This window comes from Mustelus asterias, chromosome 16 (assembly GCF_964213995.1).
Source record: "Mustelus asterias chromosome 16, sMusAst1.hap1.1, whole genome shotgun sequence".
NCBI lineage: Eukaryota > Metazoa > Chordata > Chondrichthyes > Carcharhiniformes > Triakidae > Mustelus > Mustelus asterias.
In genome coordinates, this window is record NC_135816.1 from 51,720,080 (window position 1) to 51,747,030 (window position 26,951).

Here is a 26,951-nt window from a genome sequence, read left to right on the forward strand (position 1 = left end):
TAATCATGACATATAAAATTGGATATTTATTGGTCACATTATAACTTTCTGTTCCATTTAGAAAGCAGCATATGTGGCGTCTCTCCATCTAATTTGTCAGAATTTAATTCTGAAGCCTTGGGTTGGATTTTCACTACTACATTGAGCAGCTCAACTCAGGAAATTTCCCAACTTGACAAGACAGCTCAATATTAAGGGCCCCGCCAAAAGCATTTTTTCGCTCGAGGGAAGGTATGGGCGAGATCCAGTCAGGCTCGCAAACCCCAGAACAAAATTGGAAACAGCCAGTTTGAGAGTGCAGGGTGCAGGCTCGCTACCCTCACTCTTTTCCTGCGCCAGGAATCCCAGAATTGAGACCCACCCGCCATTTTTAAATGCCTCCATAGCCAGCCAGACTCAATGAGATTGCGAATCTTCATCTTTGGTTTCAGTCAGAATGAAGGGTGTGTAATGCCACATGGTCAGATTTTGTATGTACACATTATATTATGCGCAATTATTATTTGTTTTACCTGCATCAACTAGTACAAGAGATACAAGATAGTAGTTGGGGGGAGGGAAGGAGGAAATTGGCAAGAATGAAGATACAGAACAATGTACAGGATTAGAGGCATTGTCAACACAAACACAATTTATACTAGAGTGAGTTGATACCTGGAATGCATAGAATTCCTACAGTGCAGGAGCCATTTGGCATAACAATCCCACCCAGGCCCTATTCCTCTAACCCCACGTATTTACCTTTCTTAATCCCCCTGACATTAAAGGGACAATTTAGCATAGCCAATCCACCTAACCTGCACAGCTTTTGAGTGTGGGAGGAAACCGGAGCACCTGGACGAAACCCATGCTGGCACAGGAAGAATGTGCAAAATCCACACAGACAGTCACTTGAGGCCGGAATTGAACCCGGGTCCCTGGTGCTGTGAGGCAGCAGCGCAAACCACTGTGCCATTCTGTGGAATCAACTTCTTTGGTGGCTTGGGGGTAATCCTATGCATTACTGCTGTACTTAGTCAGCCTGTTTAACATGTGCAAAGTCCAACTAAAGCAGCACGTTTGAGAGAAATTACACAGAATTATATTTTCATTGCTTTTTTTTAAAGAAAGAAAAGACAAGCAATTTCAGATCACACTTCTTAAAAACTGCTGCTGTCACCATATAATTAGAAATGAACTTCAATCCTGACTGAAGCAGCTCAATTCAATAGTTACTGCATCAAGCAAAATGGCTGCCTCGTCTTTCTGGAAAAATCAGAAATTAACATAAAATTTAACAGCTGTGCAAATCATGTTGTACCATTATTGATGTCAGTTTGCTATTTGGTCAAGTTTATCGGCCATTGGCAGTACACCAGTCAAAATATGAACTACAGCCAGACATTCATCCTGTTTGAGTGCTTTTGATAAAACCCATAATAAATACAATCTGTAAGCTTAATCATATCCCTAAAATGTAGAACACCATGTAAATAATATATTGATCTTGAACAAATTTTCAAAAAAATTAAACTACCAGGTTCAATGAGTGAACTCGTGAGAACTATAAAACAGATTGTAAGTTTACAGTATTGCTATGAATGCTGTATAATTTTAAGTTGAATAGATATATTATATATTCATACATATTTGTGTGTTAAGAAAGGTAAAATTGGTTTCAGTTTCATTTATGAACCTTGGTGCCTGGGAGTCTGGATGGACTTGTCACTAAAAGCTTTCTGGTCTTTTGGGCTTTTTTGTATATATATTTTTAATGAGGTCTTACAACACGCGAAGTTTAAGAGATGAGTCAAAAAGGATTGAAAATTCAGTGATTCTAGAATCATAGAATCCCTACAGTGCAGAAGGAGGCCATTCGGCCCATCAGGTCTGCACTGATCATAATCCCACCCATGCCCTATTCCCGTAACCCCACATATTTAACCTGCTAATCCCCGTCACATGGGTCAATTTAGCTTGATCCATCAACCTAACCCGCACATCTCTGGACTGTGGGAGGAAACCCACGAAGACACGGGGAGAATGTGCAAACTCATCACAGACAGTGACCCGAGGCCGGAATGGAACCTGGGTCCCTGAAACAGTGCTAATCACTGTGCCACCGTGCTGCCCACTTAAACAGGAAGAAAGCAATGGGAGTAAACAGACATAGGATCCATTGTTGCTGTTACAGGTGATATTATAATGGGAAATAGGGAATGGCAGAGATATTAAACCAGCATCTCTGTTCACTGCTGAAGACACAAAATCAAAACGAGGAAAGCAAACTAAGGGGGGGTTGTTTTCCCGTCCCATCTGCCACAGGAATCGTAACGGTTGGGGGGCTGGGGGGAGGGGGGGGTGAAGTTATTAAATATAATCAAATTGGACTCCGACTTTGTATTTTTTCTAGTTGTTTATATTTCTTGACAGGCAAAATGTGGAGTATTTTTTTTTCAGAAAGTTGCAACAGTATCACCGCTATTCAAAAGCAGGGAATTTAAAGCCACTTTGCTTGGCATCAGTCATGGAGAAATTGCTGATATTCCATTATTAAAGAAAACAGGGCACTTAAAATATCATAAAATGATTAGGTAGAGTCAACATGGATTTATCAAAGGAAAATCATGTTTGACAAATCTATCAGAGTTTTTGAGGATGTAACTGGCAGGATGGATAGCAAGAGGATGTATTATATTTGGATTTTCAAAAGGAATTAGAAAGCACCATATGAAAGGTTGCTACAGAAGATAAGGAGCTGCAGATTACAGGGGAGCAGCTGACTTGCTCCACGCCAGCCCACCTGGCAGCCATACAGCTGTGGATGGACTAAAGTGCCTGCCAATGGGGCTCCCGCACCTCACTGGGGAGGGAGGAAGTCCTGACTTGGGTACTGCTGGCCAATTGGATTGACCGGCAGTTCCAGCAGTCCAGGCAGTGCCAAGAGCACATCAGTGGGCACTGCCAGGACTGCAAGCCGTTCCAAGAAGAAGAATCCAATTATCCTGGGGCAAGGTACGCCTGAGGTATTGCGCAGCAAGGGTTTGGGAAGTTTGTTTGGGTGGGGGGGCGGGGGGGGTGATTTTAGAGACCAGGCCGGTAGGAAGAAAGGTGGGGGTGGGCTTTGCTATCTTAGGGATGCTAAAACATCCCACAAAAACATAAAATTCAACCCAACAGCTCTTGGGGTTCGGGAATATAATAGCGTGAAATAGGGCATTTTTACACTGGTGGGTTGATAGTAGTGTCATGTCCCAAGGACAATGCTGGGACCTCAGTTTCTTACAATCAATACTAACGCCCAAGATGGCCAAATGAAATATATCCAAGTTTGTTGATGATATGAGGCTGGGAGGAAACATAAGCTGTGAGGAGGACAAGGACCCAGATTTTCTGGGTCTGGTTCGCCAAGGAATCTGCAAAGGGATAGAAACAGGTTGAGCAAATGGGCAAGGTGGCAGATGAAATAGAATGTGGGGAAGTATGAGGCCATTCACTTTGGGCTCCTATGATTGGAGCTCTCATTTATACGGATGGTAAGTGCCCTGGGCAGCAGTTTATTAGCACTCTCCCACAGGCTGCTGGTGAAGAGTTAGAAACGTTATTGTTTTCCTGTGAAAACCTGCCTCCTGCGAATGAATTTTTTTTTTCAAAGAAGGAAATGTTTGGTTTTGATTTGGGAAATGGTGAAGGATTGACCCAGTTTGTACTCTGGTTGCCCGGTCTGTTCAGTCGGATGGTTTGGAGCGATAATGGGGTTAGCATGGATTGTGCTGTATCTGAAGCAAGTATTTTTACCCCGATGTTCTCTGTCATTTGATGCAGAATATCCTCGGTCTTCATGACATTCCCCGTCAATTCTTTTGGGAAATTTACTACACATTCCATAACATTACTTTGGTAGGAAGAGGACAGAATAAATATTATTTTTATGCAGACACATGCAGACACAGTAATCAGGAATGCAAAGGGTATGCTAGCCTTTATTGCAATTGTATTTGAATGCAAATATTTCTCCTATCCTATGAGGAAAAATCAATGGGACTATCCCCTCTCGAGTTACAAGAATGAGAGGTGATCTATATGGAACATGCAAGACTCTGAGAGAACTTGACGCGGTTGTTGCTGAGGAGTTGTTTCTCCTGGGTACCCTTTCAGTAAGAAATAAAGAATCTTCTCTTATTTGGATTAAAAACAGTGGGTAGGATTTTCTGGCTTTTCCCGCCGGTACGATCTTCCATTCCCATTGAATGCAATTCCCTCTGTGGCAGGTTCCCCGAGTCAGGACGAGCGAGCCATGCAAAACATCGCAGACATTGGGGGACTGGAAGTTGGGGGGCTGCCCAATATCCCAAAGCAGAAAAAGAAACATTTCCTTTTGAGGACACAGCCTTGTCCTCAGCCCCCTACTATACTCCTTATACACCTATGACTGTGTGGCCAAATTCCCCTCCAACTCGATTTTCAAGTTTGCTGATGACACCACCGTAGCAGGTCGGATCTCAAACAATGATGAGACAGAGTACAGGAATGAGATAGAGAATCTGGTGAACTAGTGCGACGACAATAATCTCTTTCCCAATGTCACCAAAACGAAGGAGATTGTCATCAGTAAGAGTAGATGAGAACATGACCCCGTCTACATCAATGGGGACGAAGTAGAAATGATCAAGAGCTTCAAGTTTTTAGGTGTCCAGATCACCAACAACCTGTCCTGGTCCCCTCATGCCGACACTATAGTTAAGAAAGCCCACCAATGCCTCTACTTTCTCAGAAGACTAAGGAAATTTGGCATGTCAGCTACAGCTCTCACCAACCTTTACAGATGCACCATAGAAAGCATTATTTCTGGTTGTATCACAGCTTGGTCTGGCTCCTGCTCTGCCCAAGACCGCAAGGAACTACAAAAGGTCATGAATGTAGTCCAATCCATCACGCAAACCAGCCTCCCATCCATTGACTCTGTCTACAATTCTCACTGCCTCGGCAAAGAAGCCAGCACAAATAAGGACTCCACGCACTTTCTTCCACCTTCTTCCGTCGGGAAAAAGATACAAAAGTCTGAGGTCACGTACCAACCGACTCAAGAACAGCTTCTTCCCTACTGCCATCAGGCTTTTGAATGGACCTACCTTGCACTAAGTTGCTCTTTCTGTACACGCTAGGTATGACTGTAACACTACATTCTGCACTCTGTCCTCTCTTTCTCTTTGAATGGTGTGCTTTGTCTATGCAGCATGTAAGAAACAATACTTTTCACTGTCTACAAATACACGTGACAATACTGAATCAAATCAAACTAAACAGTTGCCATAGTTGCATTAGTGCATCACACTGGACATTTCAAGCACTTCGGGATAGAATACAAATTTTTCCTTAATTTCCTTCTATTCCCTTGTCTCATTTCTTGCTATGCATCTTTCCTTTTTGAGAAAGGAATAGATATTAATATAGGACCTAGACACCTTACTTGAGTAGCTTGTCTCAGGCAAGGTACTCCACTCTCCCATGGGAAACATTACTGCAGCGCACAAACCCAAAGATAAATGAAATATAAAATATTATGCTTTCCCCACTCCAATAATATCAGATGCTCGGAGGCTTTAATAAATGACATCAGTTCATATCAGCAACTGTATTATTATTCAGTCTGCAGATTAAAGCTGAACAGAATGACAAATAGTGAGCCTAGGGAGTGTGCTCACACTTCATGAAATCAATTCACAAGAACAAGAAAACAATATTTTGTCGGATGGGATTAAGCCAGCACAAAGCAACTCGAGAGGAAAAAGTAACATTACTTTTCTGTTCCTGAGTAAATCTCTTGTCTATTCTTTACCCAATCCCAAGGTTAGACCAATAACAATAACTACCCGGCACAGCTTAATTAGACTAAAAGCCTCTTTTAGCTCTTCACCAGAAGATTGTAGTACTGTTTTAGGGGTAACAATGATCATATTTATTGAACAATCAGTGTTTCTAACCAGTTCAATTATTTATTTACTGCCGGTAAATCAAACTTAAGTAGAGCCCTGGCCTTATCAAATGGTCACAAAGGGAAAAAAAAGCATGTTCCAGTAGAGATCACCGGGATTAAAATGATTATCAATTTTTCCTCGGAGTGGTGGTGGTCAGGTCAGTTTTAGCATCTCTGTGCTGCCCTGACAGTGATCTTCCTGACTGTTGCAGGTCAATCACAGATAGATGTTACCAAACAGCAAATGGCAAATAATTCATTACCTATTTCTGGCAGAAAAATCTTTACTGGATTCTTAATAAAATAACATTGCATTGTCCTTTTGGATTCCTTATAATTGATGTCAATAGCGTGTGTGAGATCCAGTCCGTCAGTCAGTCACCATAAATTATACTCCATCGGTCTATCACAAATCTAATCGGCACTCAATGAAAGGTTCAGAGTGCTGGGGTCAAGTAGATGCAAATTAAATTCCATTGCTTTTACTTGAAGGATTGTTAGCTTCAAATTGAGTCTATATGATGGGAATCTCAATGTAAACTGTTCTTATAATTGCTTCACTCCATTATACAAAGAACAAAGAAAATTACAGCACAGGAACAGGCCCATCGGCCCTCCAAGCCTGCACTGACCATGCTGCCTGACTTAACTAAAACCCCCTACCCTTCCGGGGACCATATCCCTCTATTCCCATCTCATTCATGTACTTGTCAAGACGCCCCTTAAAAGTCACTACCGTATCCACTTCCACTATCTCTGCCGGCAACGAGTTCCAGGTACCCACCACTCTCTGTGTAAAAAATCTGCCTCGTACATCTCTTTTAAAACTTGCCCCTCGTGCCTTAAACCTATGCCCCCTAGTAATGGACTCTTCCACCCTGGGAAAAAACTTCTGACTATCCACTCTGTCCATGCCTCTCATAATCTTGTAGACTTCGATTAGGTCTCCCCTCAACCTCCGTCGCTCCAGTGAGAACAAACCAAGTTTCTCCAACCTTTCCTCATAGCTAATGCCCTCCATACCAGGCAACATCCTGGTAAATCTTTTCAGTACCCTCTCAAAGCCTCCATATCCTTCTGGTAGTGTGGCGACCAGAATTGAACACTATATTCCATGTGCGTCCTCACTAAGGTTCTATAAAGCATCAACATGACTTGCCAATTTTTAAACTCAATACCCCGGCCGATGAAGGCAAGCATGCCATATGCCTTCTTGACTACCTTCTCCACCTGCGTACCTGTACACCCAGATCCCTTTGCCTATCAATACTTTAGGGCGGCACGGTAGCACAGTGGTTAGCACTGCTGCTTCACAGCTCCAGGGTCCCAGGTTCGATTCCCGGCTCGGGTCACTGTCTGTGTGGAGTTTGCACATTCTCCTCGTGTCTGCGTGGGTTTCCTCCGGGTGCTCCGGTTTCCTCCCACAGTCCAAAGATGTGCGGGTTAGGTTGATTGGCCAGGTTAAAAATTGCCCCTTAGAGTCCTGAGATGCGTAGGTTAGAGGTATTAGCGGGTAAATAAGTGGGGGTAGGGCCTGGGTGGGATTGTGGTCGGTGCAGACTCGATGGGCCGAATGGCCTCCTTCTGCACTGTAGGGTTTCTATGATTTCTATGATTCTATGAATACTCCTAAGGGTTCTGCCATTTACTGTATGCTCAATACATACATTGGCAATTGCAACCTATTAAGTAGACATTTTCATTAATCGGATGACTAACATAAAAGTTTGAGAACAATTGTAATTTAAACATAACAAGGTGGTCACAGCATATTTTAATAGATATTAATACAAAAGACCAAAGTACCAAAATTGTGAAAATCTATTGGGGTAAAAGGCTGAATAGGCCCTGCTGCGGTGATATACAGCACTGCACATGATAGGCATTCATTTCACTTCACATTAGAAGATATAGTAGAGTACAATGCAACATTGTACCATGAAAGAAACCAGGTTAATGGATTATTCTGAGCTTACACAGGCACAAATGATTTATGGCATGTGCCACAGACTAAATTGGATCAAGTGAATAATGAAAATTATCTAATAAAACTGGAATGTCAAACAAGGAGAGAAATCAACCTCCGTACTTGTGCATCTCAGGATGTTTAGCAGAGGTCCATTTTCATTAAGCCAATTTCCTGTCAGACACACGTTGTACACTATGCATTATGGTCTGTGATTATTGACCTGAAAATGAAGTCAAAGCTTTTATCTTTGAAGAACATGTGCATTTCTGTCCATTTTGAGAAAGGTGAAATGGGACTGTTTTTATAATTCCATCATTCCTCATTAATACAGTTAGAGGTACATATTGTATCCATAGAATTATATTCTGAAATGATATAAATATATAATGATATATTTATCATACTAAGTGATGTAAATACCTCAAGGGTATAATCACTAGGAAAGCACAACCATATCAGATAGATCGAATGGTAAAATAGTACTAAATATTTAAAAGCTGTAATTAATTGAAGTTTCAAAAGATCATATTCAAATGATCTCTGAAACACCACTAATACAAGAAGTGCAGCACAGACAATGCCAAGTATTTTTTTTGTTCAAAGCAGACAATTAAATAGTGTTATTAATTTTCAGCATTCAATAGTTTAGTGCCTTGTTGGGTCAAATTTCTTGAAGCAGGGATGGTCTGAGCAGGAGCAAGCTGCTTTTTCTCTGGAAGGAAAGTATGAAACAAAATCTATACACAAATTCATTCTCCTTAGCAATAGGGAGAAAGGGGTTTTATCTGTGTTACATACAAATTAGGAGGAGTAGGCCACACGGCCCCTCGAGCTTGCTCTGCCATTCAATAAGATCATGGCTGATCTGCTTGTAACTTCAACACCACATTTCTGCCTAACCCCGATAACCTTTCACCCCCTTGTAATCCCACATTCCTGTCTGCTGATAACCTTGCACCTCCTTGTGAATCAAGAATCTATCTGGCTGTGCCTCAAAAAAATTCAAAGATTCTGCTTCCAATGCCTTTTGAGGAAGAGAGTTCCAATGGCTCACAACCCTCAGCAAAAAGAATTCTCCTCATCTGTCTTAAATGAGCAACCCTTATTTTTAAACAGTTACTCCGAGTTCTAAATCTCCAACAAGAGGAAACATCCTCTCCACATCCACCCTGTTAATACATCTTAAGATCATAAAGGTTTCGATCAAGCCACCTCTTAATGGGTGGCATGGTGGCACAGTGGTTAGCACTTTTGCCTCAGTGCCAGGGACCTGGGTTCAATTCTGGCCTCAGGTGACTGTCTTTGTGGAGTTTGCACGTTCTCCCGTGTCTGCATGGGTTTCCTCCGGGTGCTCCGGTTTCCTCCCACTCTCCAAAGATATGCAGATTAGTTTGATTGGCCATGCTGAATTGCCCCTTAGTGACAGGTAGATTAGCAAGATAAACATGTGGGGTTATGGGGATGGGGCCTGGGTGAGAGTGTTGTTGGTGCAGGCTCAATGGATTGAATGGCCTCTTTCTGCACTGTAGGGATTCTATGATTCTCTGTGAAACTCTACTGGATACAAATCTAACCTCCCCAACCTTTCTTCATGAGACAACCTGTTCATTCCTGGTATTAGTCTAGTACAGTGGTTCCCAACCTTTTATATGTCATGGCACATTCTATAATATAAATAAATTATGGCACACCTCCTATTTTCTCTGTCTTCTTCCCTTACTGGGGACTTTGTTTTTAACTTTGTCTCTCGCGCTTCTCCCAGGGCTTTTGCACCCACTTTGAGTTTTTGCTTTTTGTGCAGGCACATGGGACCTTTGTCTTCAGCTTCAAGTCCCATTGGTCATGCACATGGGCCTAACCAATATAAAAATCTAAACCACATATGTGCGGCCCTTTCCCAGCCATTGTATGGGCGGGAAGCCCAAGATTCATCAGAGATGCCAACCACAGAGCTGAAAATGAAGGTTAACTAGCCAACCTACAATCCATACCAATGTATTACCTGCTACACCATGAGCTTTCATTTTACGCAATAACCTTTGATGTTGCACCTAATCAAATGCTTCCTGGAAATCTCAAGTACAGTACATCCACTGGTTCTCCTTTATCCACAATATATGTGACTCCTTCAAAGAACACCAATAAATTGGTTAAACATGATTTCCCTTGCACAAAACCATGTTGACTCTGCCAGAATGCCTTGAATTTTTCTTCAAAGAAGCCCTGCCTTAACATCTTTAATAATTTTATGACAATATTCCCTATGACAGATGTTAGGTTAACTGGTTTATAGTTTCCTGTTGTTTTTCTCCCTCCCTTTTTGAATAATACATTTGCTATCTTCCAATCTAACAGAAACTTCCTTGAATCTAGAGAATTTTGGAAAATTGTATTGTACTGGCCTAATTTCAACTCCAGACCAGTTGCCTGTTGACAATGAGCAATGCGAGTTAGAAACACATCTACTGCTCTGCAAATGTGACCCGGGGTATTTTACCACCTGGGCCTCGTTTAAATTCAGCTGGCTGGCTTTCAAGCAGCTTTACCTGGGGAGTTGCCAAGATACAGTGGGGAACTAGAGGTCATCTGCCGAGACCAGTTAGATGGCAGGTGACCTCTAGTTGGTTGTTGGACAGCAGGGGAGTCTTGAAATCGAGGAGGTCGAGTTCACAGCAAGAGTTAGCCAATACTGCCATTTGATGTCCACAGGAGAACTTCTGCTCCTCCTGACCCTGCAAGGAAAGTCAACTTTTTTTTTTAAATCACCACTGGCCACAATTCTCTTTGCTGCTCTTTCCACTTGGTGGAAAATTCACCATAGCTTCAAAGTAATGATTTCTCCATGTTGGGTTTTATTCAATATGCGCAGCCCTTTTTAAAAATGGTTGCAGCATGTGTGAACAGCCAACGTAATTGCTGTGCGGCGATGCATGCACGCAGCTTGGAGGGAACATTGTTGCCAAGTTAAAATTCCAGTCAGGTGCCAGTAACATCCTTGGCATCCAACATGCACACGCGAAAAAAAACCCCACTTGCTTTGGGTGGGTGTACGTCTGGCAGATTAGAATTGGGAACTGTAAGCTCCTGGTATCCCCAGAGCAATGAGGCATCATGGGTGTTTATACCTGCCCATCATCCATCTACCCGGAGGGTAGGCCAGTAACATCACCCGCAAGGTAGACAATGAAGGATCCAGCTCACAACGCAAGTTGTTTTATCCCATCCAGATATATTTTCAGTATTGACACTGAATAGGAGTGCAATAATAAAAGCAGAATAAAATTTCAAAGAAATGCTAGATTTGTCATATTATTTAATGTGAATTAATGACTGTTTCTGTTCAACAAATAACAAAAGGCATTTGATAAAGTACCACAAAATAGACTTGTCAGCAAAATTGAAGCCCATGGGATGAAAAGGGCAGTAGCAATATGGTTACAAAATTGACTGAAGGATAGAAAACAGAGTTGTGATGATAAACTGCTTTTTGAAGTGAGAGGTATACAGTGGTGTACCCGGGGACCAGGACCACCGTTGTCTCTGATTTACATTAATGAATTGGACTTGGCAGTACAGGGAACAATGACAAAATTTTCTGTTGACTCAAAATTTGGAAATGTAGTGAAGAAGATGGTAATAAGGCTGGTGGAATAGACAAACATATGGCAGATAAAAAGCAAGTGTAAGGTGATACGTTTTGGTAGGAAGAATGAGTGGAGACAACCAAAGCTAAATAGCATAATTTTAAAGTCACTGTAAGAACAGGGAGGGGCCTGGACATGTTGTGCACAAATCTTCAAAGTTGGCGGGAGAGATTAACCAAGTTGTCTATAAAGCATATCGGGCCCTGGGGCTCTGTAAACAGAGAGTACAAATGCCTGGATGTTATGCTGAACTTAAATAAAAGACTATTTAGCCCCAGTTGGAGCCCAATTCTGGGCTTTAAAGAGAGCTTCAGGGATGAACGAATATAGTTACGTGAATGGAATGGAGAAGCTCAGGTTGTTCTCCTGAGCAGGGAATTATTTGATAGAGGCGTTTAAAAATATGAACTGTTTAGGTGGAGTAAATAAAGAGAAACCCTTTCCAATGATTGAAAGAACAGTAATGAGAGAGCGTAGTTTTAAGGTGAATGACAAAACAATGAGAGGCAACAAAAAACTTTACACAACAGATTCTTGCACTATCTGATGGATGGTGGAAACTGATTCAACAGCAACTTTCAAAGCAGAATTGGATAAATGTTTGAAAGGAAAAAAGGCAGTTAGCACTGTTGCCTCACAGCGCAAGGGACCAAGGTTGATTCCTAGCTTGGGTCAATGTCTGTGCGGAGTCTGCACATTCTCCCCGTGTCTGCGTGGGTTCCTCCAGGTGCTCCGGTTTCCCCCCAAAGTCTGAAAGATGTGCTGGTTAGGTGCATTGGCCATGCTAAATTCTCCCTCAGTGTACCCAAACAGGCACCGGAGAGTGGCGACTAGGGGATTTTCACGGTAACTTTATTGCAGTGTTAACGTAAGCCTAATTGTGAAACTAATAAATAAACTTAATATTTCAGTAATATGAAGAAAGGGACTGACTGCTTCATTATTTTAAAGAGAGGCAGAGAGGGGCCTTTTTGTGTGTTTGTACTACTCAACGATTCTATAAGAATATTTTGATATAAAGTCACTAAGTTTTTAAAATGCGTATGTTAAAAGATGTTGGCATAGAATAGGGAAACTTTGAAGGCTGAATATATAACGACATGCTATTTAAGGAAAATTATTCAACTGGCAATTACTTTGTTGGTCAATCATTTTCCATAATTTTGCATTGAGAAAATGAAAGCTCTTTCTCCAGTTGTAGTGAGCCAAGCATCTGGAAAGCATGACTAATGCCTTGCTTTCCTTTCACAATATGAACTCATATAATCCATATACTTCGGTGAAGGTATCATCACAACAACTGCTTGTACATGTCAAAGTCTCAGGTGGAATCAGAGACAGAGGCCAAAATTTTACCACCCCGCCCGCCACGGGAATCGTAGCGGGCGAGGGGCGGATAATGGGAAGGTCCGTTGACCTCGGGTGGGATTTTATGGTTTCGGGATGAGCAAGGAAGTAAAATCCTGCCCAACGGGCATGATTTCCTGTTCCTTCCTGTGGGCGAGATCTTTTGGTCTCGCCGAAGTTGATCCCCTGAGGCAGGATCCTCAGGGGATTGCGTGGTGGGCATACTCAAGTGCCAACATAATTGAACACATTCACTACGTACAGATTTAATTTATTATGAACAGTTTCGGGGATGGGAAAGATCAAGCAGAATGGATCTGCATTCTCTGGTGAGTAGTGGAAGATTGAAAGGTGACCTCAGTGAACCATATAAAATTTTGAAAGGGCTTTGCAGGGTTGATGCTGAGAGGCTGTTTCTCCTGGTTGGTGATTCTAGAACAGGATGTCATGGTTTCAGAATAAGGGATTGGACCCTTCAGGCAGAGATGGAGAGAAATCTCTTCATTCAGAAGGTTGTGTATCTTGGCAATGCCCTACTCCAGAAAGCTGTGGATGTTTATTCGCTGAGTAGTCGTGCTGAAGGTCGACAGATTTGGAGATACTATGGGAAAGTGGAAATAAGTTAGAAGAATAGATACCGAATGGCAGAGAAGGTTAAAGGGGCCTTCAGGCTATTTGGTGCTGCTCCTATTTATGATCTCATATTCATGCCATACAGTTTGCAAACTTTATTTGCAATCCATCCAAAATAGTTAAATTCAGAACTTCTTGAACCATGATTTGGATACCTGCATGAGATCAATCAAAGGAGAGTTCACATTTTGGGCCGTGGAAAATCTAGATGTGTTTATCATTAGTATTCTTCTGCCTTGCTTACTCATTTATAAATTCTCATATTTAACTGTTCTGTATGTTTCAATAGAGCATTTGTATAATTTCACATTTAAATATTTGTTTAGTAAACTTTTGTAGTTTAATAGAAAATATTTATTTAACAAAAATGTTATAAATACAAAACTTTAATCATGTTAACATTTAACTAAACATTTTACTTCAGCAGCTGCACTAACATGTTTAATTGCCTCATCTTTTCAAGTATCTTACAAAATATATTTCTCTAACAACAATCAATAAAATATCTATACATTAACACAACAATTCTGTTGTCACTAAACAAGGAAGTGAAGGATAGATATGAGGAGGGGGAAAAGGCGGGGAGGGGGGAAAAGGAAGGGAGGGGGAAGGGTTTGGTTTTTACATGTAGCCTGACTGTTCCATTCCTACATCAAAGTCTCAAAAAGAACTTCAGTTAAGAATCAAATGAAAAAGCATGATATTCCAGCGGTGGTAGAACATGGCCCCAGATTTTCAAGCTGCACTGGATTCTGTAATACTGAGTTCACATCAGCTTACAGGAGACTTGGATATATCATCTTAAGGGATGCACTTTCCTGGAGCATTTAACTAGCCGAGCTACACATTAATAGACAATAGGATCAACATTGCATCAGAGAGGCTCATAAAATAGGGTTAAACACTGCTTAAAGTATATTGCAAAGTCCAAATTCTGAAATTCATTCTAGGCATTGACATCCACTTTGTTATACATGAATGAACATTTTTAATGGAATTAGTTCATAGAATCATAGAAAACCCTACAGTGCACAAAGAGGCCATTTGGCCCATCGAGTCTGCACCGACCACAATCCCACCCAGGCCCTACCCCCATATCCCCACTAATTTTACCTGCTAATCCCTCTAACCTACGCATCTCAGGACACTAAGGGGCAATTTTAGCATGGTCAATCAACCTAACCCGCACATCTTTGGACTGTGGGAGGAAACCGGAGCACCTGGAGGAAACCCACGCAGACACGAGGAGAACGTGCAAACTCCACACAGACAGTGACCCAAGCTGGGAATCGAACCCAAGGTCCCTGGAGCTGTGAAGCAGCAGTGCTAACCACTGTGCTACCGTGCCGCCTGTGTTGTCGTGACAAAGTTGTAAAAAGAAATTTTCAATAATTTCTTTCACATTGTGCTTTACTTGTATGTTAAACAACTGCTTAAAATATGTACAAAATAAAAACCAACCCAAAGAATGTCTGCTGCCTCTATGCACTGCAGCTAGACCAAAAAATAAAAGTGCAAATAAATAAGGGCAAAAACTCGCCTAACAACAGCGCAAGTGCCGGAGGTTTTGGTACAATTGCAGCTTAGCGCTTCAGGACTGGCAGCTTTCTGAACCTCAATCAGAGGTTTAAAATTGGCGCTCTTTCAGCGCACATGCAGGAACTTCCGTGATGTCCTACGTGCATGTCCGGCGCTTAATCAACATATCCCAGCATTTTGAGCCGGAAGTTACAGGCCATATACATTACTGCTTCCTGCCCAACTGGGGATCATGAGTTGCAGTTGGATTCAACTATTTAATCTGAGTATTGCTGAAGCTTTCATCTTGTACTCATCAGCATAATCACAAAAATCCCACTTGGAGTACTGTGCTCAGTTCTGGTCACCTCATTACAGGAAGGATGTGGAAAAGATTGAAAGGGTGCAGAGGCGATTTACAAAGATGTTGCCTGGATTGAGTGGCTTGCCTTATGAGGATAGGCTGAGGGAGCTAGGTCTTTTCTCCTTGGAGAGACGTAGGATGAGAGGAGACCTAATAGAGGTATATAAGATGTTGAGAGGCATAGATTGGGTGGACTCTCAGAGGCTTTTTCCCAGGGTGGAAATGGCTGCTACGAGAGGACACAGGTTTAAGGTGTTGGGGGGTAGGTACTGGGGAAATGTTTCACACAGAGGGTGGTGGGCGAGTGGAATCGGCTGCCGTCAGTGATGGTGGAGGCAAACTCAATAGGGTCTTTTAAGAGACTCCTGGATGAGTACATGGGACTTAATAGGATGGAGGGTTATAGGTAGGCCTAAAAGGAGGGATATGTTCGGCACAACTTGTGGGGCCGAAGGGCCTGTTTTGTGCTGTGGTTTTCTATGTTTCTTAAGTGTCTGCAGGGTGAATAACCTGGGTGAAGAGTGTGCTGACTGGTTGGCAAGTGGACTCTGATTGGTAGAGGTGTTGCCATGAAGAATGCAGGAGTTGATCAGTATAACAGTAATTGCGGGTGAGATTCTCTGACCTCCCCTCAGTATTTTCCTCGGCAGCAGGCGGAGGGGGCTGCATGCTGTTCACTGATAGCGGGATTCTCTGGTCCCACCGCTGTCAATGGGAATTCCCAGTGAAGCCACCCAACACTGCCGGGAAACCCACGGCTGGGGGTGCGCCGCCAGTGGGACCAGAGAATCCCACTGGCGTGAACGGACAGAGAATTCTTTCCCTTATCACAAAGCTGATCCAAGATAACTGGAAGCACAAATCAAATACAAATCAGGGCAACATCCATTTTATATCAAACTACAGTTTTTAAGGTTCCATCTTTCAGACGAGAGGTAAACCAAGGCTCTTCTATGATTCTCTCAGGTGTATGAAAAATCACACTTTTCGAACAGGAGCAGAGGAGTTCTTCCCAGGCACTGGCCAAAGTTTATCCCTGATTTTGATTATCTGGTCATTTATCATATTTCTGCTCATCGGACCAGGCTGTGTGTAAATTGACTGCCAAGATTCCCTATTATACAATAGTAATTACACTTCAAAAGTAATTTATTGACTGCAAAATGTCCCGAGATAACGAAATGTGTTATATAAATGGAAGTTATTTCTTTCTTGCTGGTTTTTACTGCACGGCAGAAACAGAATAGTTAAGAATTTCTTAAGTGTTCCAAATCAGTAAAATCATTCTCCAAGCATGTCAAGCTACATAAACATCTCCAGAGTCTAATAAGTTTTGACATCCAGCCTGTTGCCAATTCCAAGCACTCACAGCTCAGGTTTTTGGCAGTGGAAAATGGATAGCCCAACTTTTACCCTGAATGCTGAAAGCAATCGCTATAGTACTCCAGGATAGGAGTGTGTCTCAGGCAGAGCCAGTTCGACTCGCTGCCTGGAGTTTGTGGAAGGAAAAAGATTTCCTGCTGTGAATGGACTGTTGGCATAATAAGGCTAGACATTAATCAATCAGTCCGTAAGTACATCCCAAAGATTCTGGCATTTGAGTAAGAATGATTTCCACTTACAGCAAAAGCATCTTGAGTTGGGGTGCTATAATGTGCTGCACCACAGCCTTCCCACCAATTTAATAGCACAAACAGAACCAACAAAGAAACACCAAGAATGCATTCAAGTGTTTGCCATCTACAATTTTAGCACCAAAAGTTTTGGTCTATTTGTGTACCATTGAATTATCCTGCCATGACTGACTCAAGAAATTTTGCATCTTTACTGTTAAGTAGGACACTTGCATAAAACAATACTAACTGAAAATGCGCCAATATTTTCAGATTTTTAATTCAAAAAAATAGTCTATTTGAAAATACATCCTTCATCGGGCAGTTTCCGTATGGCCACAAAGATAGATAGGCCAAAACCCCTACATGGAAGTTTCTACAGACAGCTGGTGTGAATCGGAGTCTGTAAATGATGCCAGCGTGACCATTTACTGAACAACATCTGAATGTAGAGTTCTTTCAGTTCCCTCAGTGATTTTTAGTCAAATCAAAATACCAGCAACTTAGCAGTTCATTCATATCCCCCCCAAAAAAGCTTCATTTATCAATATTAACATGCAGTGCTGACATCCCTTTAGAATACCAACAGGGCTGAAGAGGTTTTGAGTTTAATTTGCACTGACACCTGGAGACATTATCCATTCAGACATCCTTCTTTCAATTAATGAAGTATCTCTTATTTATATGATGGACTAGCTTCAGGAATCAGAAAGGATGGAAGAGTGCACAGGCACAATACAAAGAAAAACTTTCATCCTTTCATTTTCATCTTTAATTTGGACAGCAAAGCTAAGTTAATTGAAAACCTGTTTCACAGGTGAGTGAGCTGACTACAGACAGATGGGACTAGGAATACATCAGTTCTGGTTTGTTGGAATGCTATATTTAGCCATCAAGCCTGACTCCACAAAGCTCAAAGCTGCCTCAGTTTTGAAACTAGCCACACTAATCCAAAAATGTGCTGGTTAGGTTGATTGGCCATGCTACAGTGCTCCTTAGTGTTAGGGGGATGTGAGGGGGATTAGTAGGGTAAATATGTGGGGTTACAGGGATAAGGCCAGGGTGGGATTGTTGTCGATGCAGGCTCGATGGGCCGATTTAGATACAACTCAGGAGATATCCCAATGGTTTAGTGAATTATGATATTGCGCCATGCAGGAGCAGTGAGCCACACAGAACAAAATTAGCCAAACCCAGCCAAGGCTATGGCGTGGATACAAATAATTGCCTCAGTGTCATAGGATGGAGATGGGGCCGAAAGGAAAGAGTCAAGTTTCATGTTTAATCCTGCATGCATGCACAACTACTGGTTATGAATAGGATGAGACTCTGATTGAAGCCCTGAACCAGCAAATAATCTACCAACATCCAGAGTTCAAGCTCTCAGTAGAATAATGGCCAGCAGGCACAGTATCAAGGAGCTGCTGGAACCATGGAGCTGTATCCCAGCATGAGTCATCACCTCCAGAATAAAGAAGGAAAACAGAAGGCAAATTGAAGGCAAAAAATAAAAATATAGTTGACAGGTGCTTTCTCGATCTCACTGCCATTTGCATTAAGAAGTAGTTTGCATTGCACAGACTTGCAGTAGACTGACAAGTTGGCACTTGACCCTGCAAACAGCCAGAATACTTAAACAGCCTGACAGAATCTTCCTGCATAATCAAAGATTAGTCAAGACCATATGCAGAAATAAAATCAATTGAAAACTTTAGCATCTGCAGCCATAGTCATTGCCTTCTAGTGAGCTTTACCCAGCGCTACTTCAAGTTGGCAACTAGATAATGAAGGAAGCCATTTCTCTCAGGTATTTTATGTTTGCTGTGGGATGGATTCCAAATATAAAAGGTGTACGTAATTACCAGAAGGTAATTCAATCATCAGCTGAGGTATCAGGTTTTACTTTTTTTTTTATAAATGTACCACAAATATTTTTACACCTCCTTCGACTGTTTTATTCAGAGCAGCGTGGGGGTGTGGGGGAAGAGAAGAGAGATGTGTACAATGCTACTGAATCCGTTATCTACCGCCACCTTTGTAAGGAACCACAAACTAAATGTGCAACATGGGTGAGGATGCTAAAACATCACCGACACTTTGCAACACAGGCATAATGACACTAAATTGCAAGGCATCTGTGCTTTCTCAGCCTTTTGGCGAAGGTCAAGCCCAGGGTCAGGTGTAATGCCTGCTCCTGTCATCTTGGATCGAGCGTGTTCCACGTGTGAATTGGATTCAATTTAAATTGGTTTTTGGAGCAAGGGGATGGATTAAGGGCTTGCCCCGTCCACTCTGCTTCGACTTTGTAACTCTGAGAAAGGAATAAGGCCATCTGTGCCACGACAGTCATTTAGTGGAACAATGCACAATAATGTTCCAACAAATACTTCTCAGACCATGGGGCGGACCATGCAAAGGTCCGTTGACCTCAGGTGGGATTTTCCAGCTTTGGGGCGAGCACGGCCAGAAAATCCCACCCACTGCATCTACAACCTAGTCAACACAACTCCTGAAGGGTTTAAACACATATATTGTACTCTATTCAAAAATGTCAGTATTAAAAACATCCAGAGCTACGCTGCATGCTAAAAACAAAATCAAGTGCATCATTCCTAACTTCCGATGATGGCGTAATGGGCAATATCTGATCAGCCGCCAGTTGTCCATTTCAGAGGGTGGGGGGCACGGTGGCACAGTGGTTAGCACACTGCCTCTCAGCGCCAGGGACCCGCTTGGATCACTGTCTGTGTGGAGTTTGCACGTTCTCCCTGTGTCTGTGTGGGTTTCCTCCAGGTGCTCCGGTTTCCTCCCACACTCCAAAGGTGCGCAGGTTAGGTGCATTGACCATGCTAAATTCTCCCTCAGTGTACCCGAACAGGCGCCGGAGTATGGCGACTAGGGGATTTTCACAGTAACTTCATTGCAGTGTGAATGTAAGCCTACTTGTGACTAATAAATAAACTTTTTACTTTGGAAACTAATTTGAGAGGAATAAAAATTTGCATTTATGTAACACCTTTCGCAATTAACCTCAGAACAGCCCAAAACAATTTACAGAGAATTAAATACTTTGAAATCCATTCACTGTTGTAATTTAGGAAAGTGTAATAACTCCATGGAGGCAAAAGTCCCATCACCAAGTTACTTTATTTCCACCATACATCTGTACACAGCCAGCTCTCCAGTTGCTCCCTGCGGAATGCAGGGGCTGGAAGTCTGACACACCTGCTTTAAATAGGGAGCATGAGGCTCCCTGATTTAACCATAAATTAGGATGCAGAGAGTGGTGGGAGTGTGGAATGAGCTGCCGGATAAAGTGGTAAATGCGGGGTCACTTTTAACATTTAAGAAAAACTTGGACGGGTTCATGGATGAGAGGGGTGTGGGACGAAGCAAAAAATGGTTCGGCGCAGACAGGAAGGGCCAAAAGGCCTGTTCCTGAGCTGTAATTTTTTATGGTTCTAGGACTCATCAGGTATCTCTTTTGAATACCAAACAAATAAACTAATTCAAATTATCATAGGGACAAAATAGAAGGGGCAGCCCCCCAAAAGGAGGAGGAACAGCCCGAACCAAAAATCAAATCACAAAGGAAGGACTCCTCAGGTAGTCCATACTCTGGCAAGCCAACCTCATTAGCCAGGCTGAAGTCATCACAGAAAGCCAGCTACCAATTTGTACACAGCAAACAGCAGTAAAAATAATGACCAGATCATTTATTTAGGTGTTGGTTGAGGAATGTATATTGGCCATGGCACCAGGAGCCCAGGAGGGGTGGCACAGTGGTTAGCTGCCTCACAGTGCCAGGAACCCAGATTCGATTCCCAACTTGGGTCACTGTCTGTGCGGAGCTTGCACATTCTCCTCGTGTCTGCGTGGGTTTCCTCCGGTGCTCCGGTTTCCTCCCACAGTCCAAAATGTGCGGGTTAGGTTGATTGGCCATGCGAAATTGACCCTAGTTTTGGGGGAGATTAGTAGGGTAAATTGTGGGGTTACGGGGATAGGGTTGGATTGTTGCTGGTGCAGGCTCGATGGGCTGAATGGCCTTCTGTACCGTAGGGATTCTATGAACTGCCCTGCCCTTCTTTGAAATATTGCCACAGGATCTTTTGCATTCATCTGGGAGACTGGTGTCATCAAAAGGACAGCACCTCAAACAAACAGCCTCCCCAAGAACTACACAGAAGTCCCCAACTCACATTTATGGAGTGGAGCTTGAACCCATGAGCTTATGACAGAGATGCAAGAGTGACCAATGAGCCAAGACAAAGAGATGTATAACAGTGTTTGATCAGCTATCTCCTGCTTAAGACTATCGCCAAAACCGAAAACAATTTCGGCAATTTGAGCCTAAGATTCCTACAATGTTGCCCGTAGCAGCAGCAGAAACTGCAGTGGACCAAAGAGTAAGTGCTTCAACATTCTAGAGCCTGAGTCCTGGGACCAGACAGCAAGATAGGTTTTTGGGGTCCCTGGGCAGCGAGGGCAGAGAATGGTGGAAAGTGGACGTTTGGGTTTCTGAGGGAGAGGCCGATTAGGGAGTTGGGGAGGGAGGTCCAGCAGTCATCGGATCTTGCGTGTCGGGAGGTGGCTAGGAGGAGGGTGCGGGGGGGGGGGGGGGGGGGGGGGATGCGTGGGGAGGCATCAGTAGGGAGCTTCTTATGGAGGCCCCCTCACCTGACTTCCCACCTGAGATCTAAGCTGGTTCATTATTTTTGGGTTTCCCCCACATCAGGCAAATCCTTTTGTTCAGCCTAAAGATTGAGGCTGGGTGAGAAATTGCCCTTAAGTGGCTATTAATTAGTCATTTAAGGGCTTCAGTTGGGGCCAGGACAGATAGCCCATTCAAGGCCTCACCCACTCCAGTGCAAAATTGCTGCGAGGTCAGGGTGGTTGAAAACCATTCCTCCAATTTCGCAGCCCACCCACCCCCGCCTAACTTCAGGCCAGGATCTTTCATTCCTCTACTCTAGGTTTGGAAACAGCCTTAACAGGACGGTACGGTGACATAGTGGTTAGCATTGTGCCTGCGTGGGTTTCCTCCAGGTGCTCCAATTTCCTCCTACAGTCCAAAGGTGTACAGGTTAGGTGGATTGCCCATGCTGAATTGCCCCTTAGTATCCAAAGATGTGTAGGTTAGGGGGATCAGTGGGATAAGTATGTGGGGTTACAGGGATAGAACCTGGGTAAGATGCTTTGCCAGAGCATCCCGATGTGCCGAATGGCCTCTTTCTGCACTGTAGGAATTCTATGAAATGGGATGAATTTAACTCTCTCCTTCATGCAGTGTTGTGAGGAAAGTGTCAACCATTCAGCATAGAATACCAAAGCATAGGACCAAGAGACAGCTGGTATGGGAAATGCAAAAATTAAAACAAAATAAATGGGATCGCTTCTCAGCCTTTTGGCCAAGATCAAGTGTCAGATCAAGCCCAAGTTGGAGTGCAATGCCCTATCTTGTCGGTTTGGTTTTTGTTCATCTCTCTTGTGGGACCATGAATTGGATTTTGAATTTGGTTCAACTGAGGAATGGATTTGGGTCTGCCCAGTCCACTCTTAGCACTGGCTTTGTAACTTCAAGGATGGAGCAAAAATATTTTAAATAACTAAATACCCCACCCCCCCCCCACCCCCCATCACTTATTCTTCCCTCAGATGTGGGTATTGGTGGCAAGGCCAGTATTTGTTGCCCATCCCTAATTGCCCTTGAACTGAACAGTTCAGCAGGATAGTTAAGAGTGAACCACATTGCTGTGGATTGTGGCTTGCCATGTGGGACAGACTGGTTAAGGACAGCAAATCTCCCTTAGCTGCAGAGCATTCATGATGGGCCTTAACGACAAATAATGATAGTTGTCATGGTCACCATTACTGAGGATAACACTTCAGTAAGAAATCTCATAACACCAGGTTAAAGTCCAACTGGTTTATTTGGCAGCACAAGCTTTCGGAGTCTCGCTCCTTCATCAGGTGAGTGAGGACTTGTGTTCACAAACAGGGCACATACAGACACAAATTTGAAGGAGCGAGACTCCGAAAGCTTGTGCTGCCAAATAAACCTGTTGGACTTTAACCTGGTGTTGTGAGACTTCTAACTGTGCCCACCCCAGTCCAACACCAGCAACTCCACATCATAACATTTCAGGCCAGGGTTAAGGCATGCTCAATGCTAGCTTGACTCAGCGACAATACTCAAGCCTCTGGAGCTTTAAGACCACAGTAAAGTCCCACAGCAGAATTTGAGCACATAATCAAAACAGTACTGAAGGAAAGCTGCATTGTCAGATGTTAACCAAGGCCTCACCTGCCTGTCCAGATGGACGTGAAAAATCCCATGGCACTTGCCTTTAAATAAGAGCATGGAATTCTGTGTTTCTTGGCCAACACTAACTCAACGTAGAGCACCAAAACATCAAGGGGAAATTCATCTCATTTATATATGAGAGACTTTTCTCTGCTCAACCATTTTTCAATGTTTGCCTCCATAACAGCGACCACTGCCCTTTAAAAAGTAGTTCATTCATTGGCTGTGAAGTGCTTAGGTTGTGAAAGTGCACAAATGCAAATTTGTCCTTTGTATCTGGCCTTACTATACCTTATCACAAATCACTGAAAAATTACAGCACTAAAGGAGGCCATTCAGCCAATCATGTCGGTGGTGGCTCTCTGCAAGAGCAACTCAGCTAGTCCCACTCGCCTGCCCTTTCCCCACAGCCCTGCAATTCTCTCTTTTCTGATGCTTCGCCAATTGCTTTTGAAAATCATGATTGAACCTACCTCCACCACACTCGCAGGCAGTGCATTCCAGATCCTAACCACTCGCTGTGAAAGAAGGTTTTTGCTCGTGTTGCCATTGCTTCTTTTGCCAATCACCTCAAATCAGCGATGTCTGGTTGCTGACTATGGCACACTGGTTGGGAACCACTGGTCTAGACCGCTCATAAATATAAAACACATCTAACAAATTTCCCTTCAACCATTGTTTCTCTAAGGAGAGCAACCCGTGTGAAAGGTAGCTTATAAATGCAGATTCTTTCTGGCATACGTTTTGAACCACAAAATGTTAACTTGCAGGTTTGGAGAAAAAAAAAACTTTAAAAATTTGGAAAGAATTGCATTCCAAATCCATCATCTCAGTATGTTAAATGTCTCTGAATATGCATTTAGCAGGGAATTTCGACTCACATTCCTCAAGGTTCCTGACAAAGCAGCTGGTCCCACTTGCACACAGGAATGCAATTTTTTTTAACTTCAGAATTTCCTGACTGCAGATGTATCGAGACCTTCCCAGACTAAAAAAGTCCAGCCCTTTGGCAAGCGGACATCACAGTCAATCCCAACCACGGTTTGAAGGGTTGTGAAAATACGTTCACAAAGAACATACATCGCCACTTCTTTCCCCCTAGTGAAGTATGCATTTTTAAGCTTTAACTGGATTTGTGGCACCACAACATAAGAAATCAATTTGATCTGTAAAGTAAACAATGAACCCGGCAGCAGGTTCCCTGGAGGACCTCCCACAGCTGAGAGCGGGAAATTCATCATGACTGCAGTTATCGCAAGAAGAATAGAATATAAAAGTTTAAATGCAGCCTTAACCCAAGTAAGACCACAGTTGGGGACATGATGTAGAGTTTTAGTCTCCATATTGTAGAAAGGATATTGAAGCAATGGAGAGGGCATAACACAGACTCACCAATAGGCTGCCTGGTTGTGAGAAATACAAAGATGTGAACTATAGGGTTATTTAGAGGAGAACAGAGGAGGCCACAGGGTGGTTCGAGAGAGATGTGTGAAATTATCAATGGATGGAACCAGAGTAGTTTGCAACAGACTAGCCAGAGGAGACAAGGATACAAAACGTTAAGACTTTTGGAAAGAGAACAGGAGAAACATTGAAAGAAAGAGGGTACATTTGAATTACACTCCAGAAGATCTGCGATTGTCCATTTATTGTGATTTAATCCAGTCACAAATGACTTTAGTTCTAAAGATCAAACTGTTGTGCAATTATAATGAGAACTATAAAAATTATAACCAGGAGGGACTTTGCCGCAGGTACATTTTAATTAATTCAATAATGTAGTTAATGTATTGGGAAGATGTTTGTGACTTGTAATAATAATTTTTGATTTTAGATATATCTGTACATGGAAGGGAAAAAAATAATTCTCTGGAAGACACCTCAGGAATAAGCAAGGTTTCAGGAGAACAATACAACAGTGAAAAACTGCATCAAATAATAAAGTGACAACTATAGGGAAACTCTTCATACTCAAAAAAAAACCCGAAACCTGCTTTCTCAGTGAAGAATTGAATCAAAACAGTTCCAGGCTCGCTATCTAGACTGTGCTTGGCTAATCTCAAACAGGCCAATAGATGTGATGTTACTTCTTCTTCCCTTAGACAGTCCCTCAGGATCAAGGATTACTTGCTTCCACTCTGAATCACTGTGTTCTGAGATGGCTAATAACTTCAATGTGTAATCTGCTGACTCGAAGGGTTGGGCAGAGGAAGCATTGCAGTTTGTACACGCTCTGACTCCTCAACTTCACCTGTGTGAATTTCTGACAGAGTCTCTCAATCTGTTCAGTTTGTTCCTGAATTAATTTCTCATTATTTATCAATCAGCCAGGGACTCTCATGAATCAGAGCTGATATGGTGTTACAATCGGTATCAGTATCTCAGGAGTTAGAAAAATGGGGGGGGGGTCATTTAGCGCTCCCGTTCCTGATCGCTAAGCAATGTCCTGATGGAAATGCACATGAATGAATGTTGGATGGAGCTCAGCTTTGATGGACCCTGCAATTAAATAGCAAATTGACGCCATTGAGTGGAATCCCTGGAACCATACCTCAGTGAGGAATCAAATCTTCAGGATAGGATGAGGGGGTAAAAATGAAAAAAAAACAATGCTTGTGAAGCAATCATTGATTATTGGATTCCCCTGAATCAGCCTCATGTTTGCAATTGCTTTTATGTCATAAAAGATAATGTAAGAAAATCATATTTTGAAACTTTAGTCTTGACTCTGTTACTTTAGATTTCATTTTTAGTGTATTCCTCGGTGTCAGTTACCTAAAAATGGATATCTGCTGTTAATGAACATGTCAATCTACATGGTCAGTCATAGAGGTTTACAGCATGGAAACAGGCCCTTTGGCCCAACTTGTCCATGCCGCTCTTTTTTTTTTTAAACCCCTAAGCTAATCCCAATTGCCCACATTTGGCCCATATCCCTTTATACCCATCTTACCAATGTAACTATCTAAATGCTCTTTAAAAGACAAAATTGTACCCGCTTCTACTACTACCTCTGGCAGCTTGTTCCAGACACTCACCACCCTCAGTGTGAAAAAATTGCACCTCTGGACACTCTCGTATCTCTCCCCTCTCACCTTAAACCTATGCCCTCTAGTTTTAGACTCCCCTACCTTTGGGAAAAGATATTGACTATCTAGCTCCTCATTATTTTATAGACCTCTATAAGATCACCCCTCAGCCTCCTACGCTCCAGAGAAAAAAGTCCCAGTCTATCCCGCCTCTCCTTATAACTCACACCATCAAGTCCCGGTAGCATCCTAAAAAATCTTTTCAGCACTCTTTATAGTTTAATAATATCCTTTCTATAATAGGGTGACCAGAACTGTATACAGTATTCCAAGTGTAGCCTTACCAATGTCTTGTACAACTTCAACAAGACGGCCCAAATCCTGTATTCAGTGTTCTGACCGATGAAACCAAGCATGCCGAATGCTTTCTTCGCCACTCTGTCCACCTGTGACTCCACTTTCAAGGAGCTATGAACACGTACCCCTAGATCTCTTTGTTCTGTAACTTTCCCCAATGCCCTACCATTAACTGAGTAAGTCCTGCCCTGGTTCAAGCTACCAAAATGCATCACCT

General features: G+C 42.7%; 1 protein-coding gene across 2 annotated transcripts in view; it reads right to left on the reverse strand.

The window, feature by feature from the left end:
* The window catches only part of sh3pxd2b (SH3 and PX domains 2B), a 273,651-nt gene that overhangs the window by 202,552 nt on the left and 44,148 nt on the right, over nt 1-26,951 (reverse strand). The window lies entirely within an intron of this gene.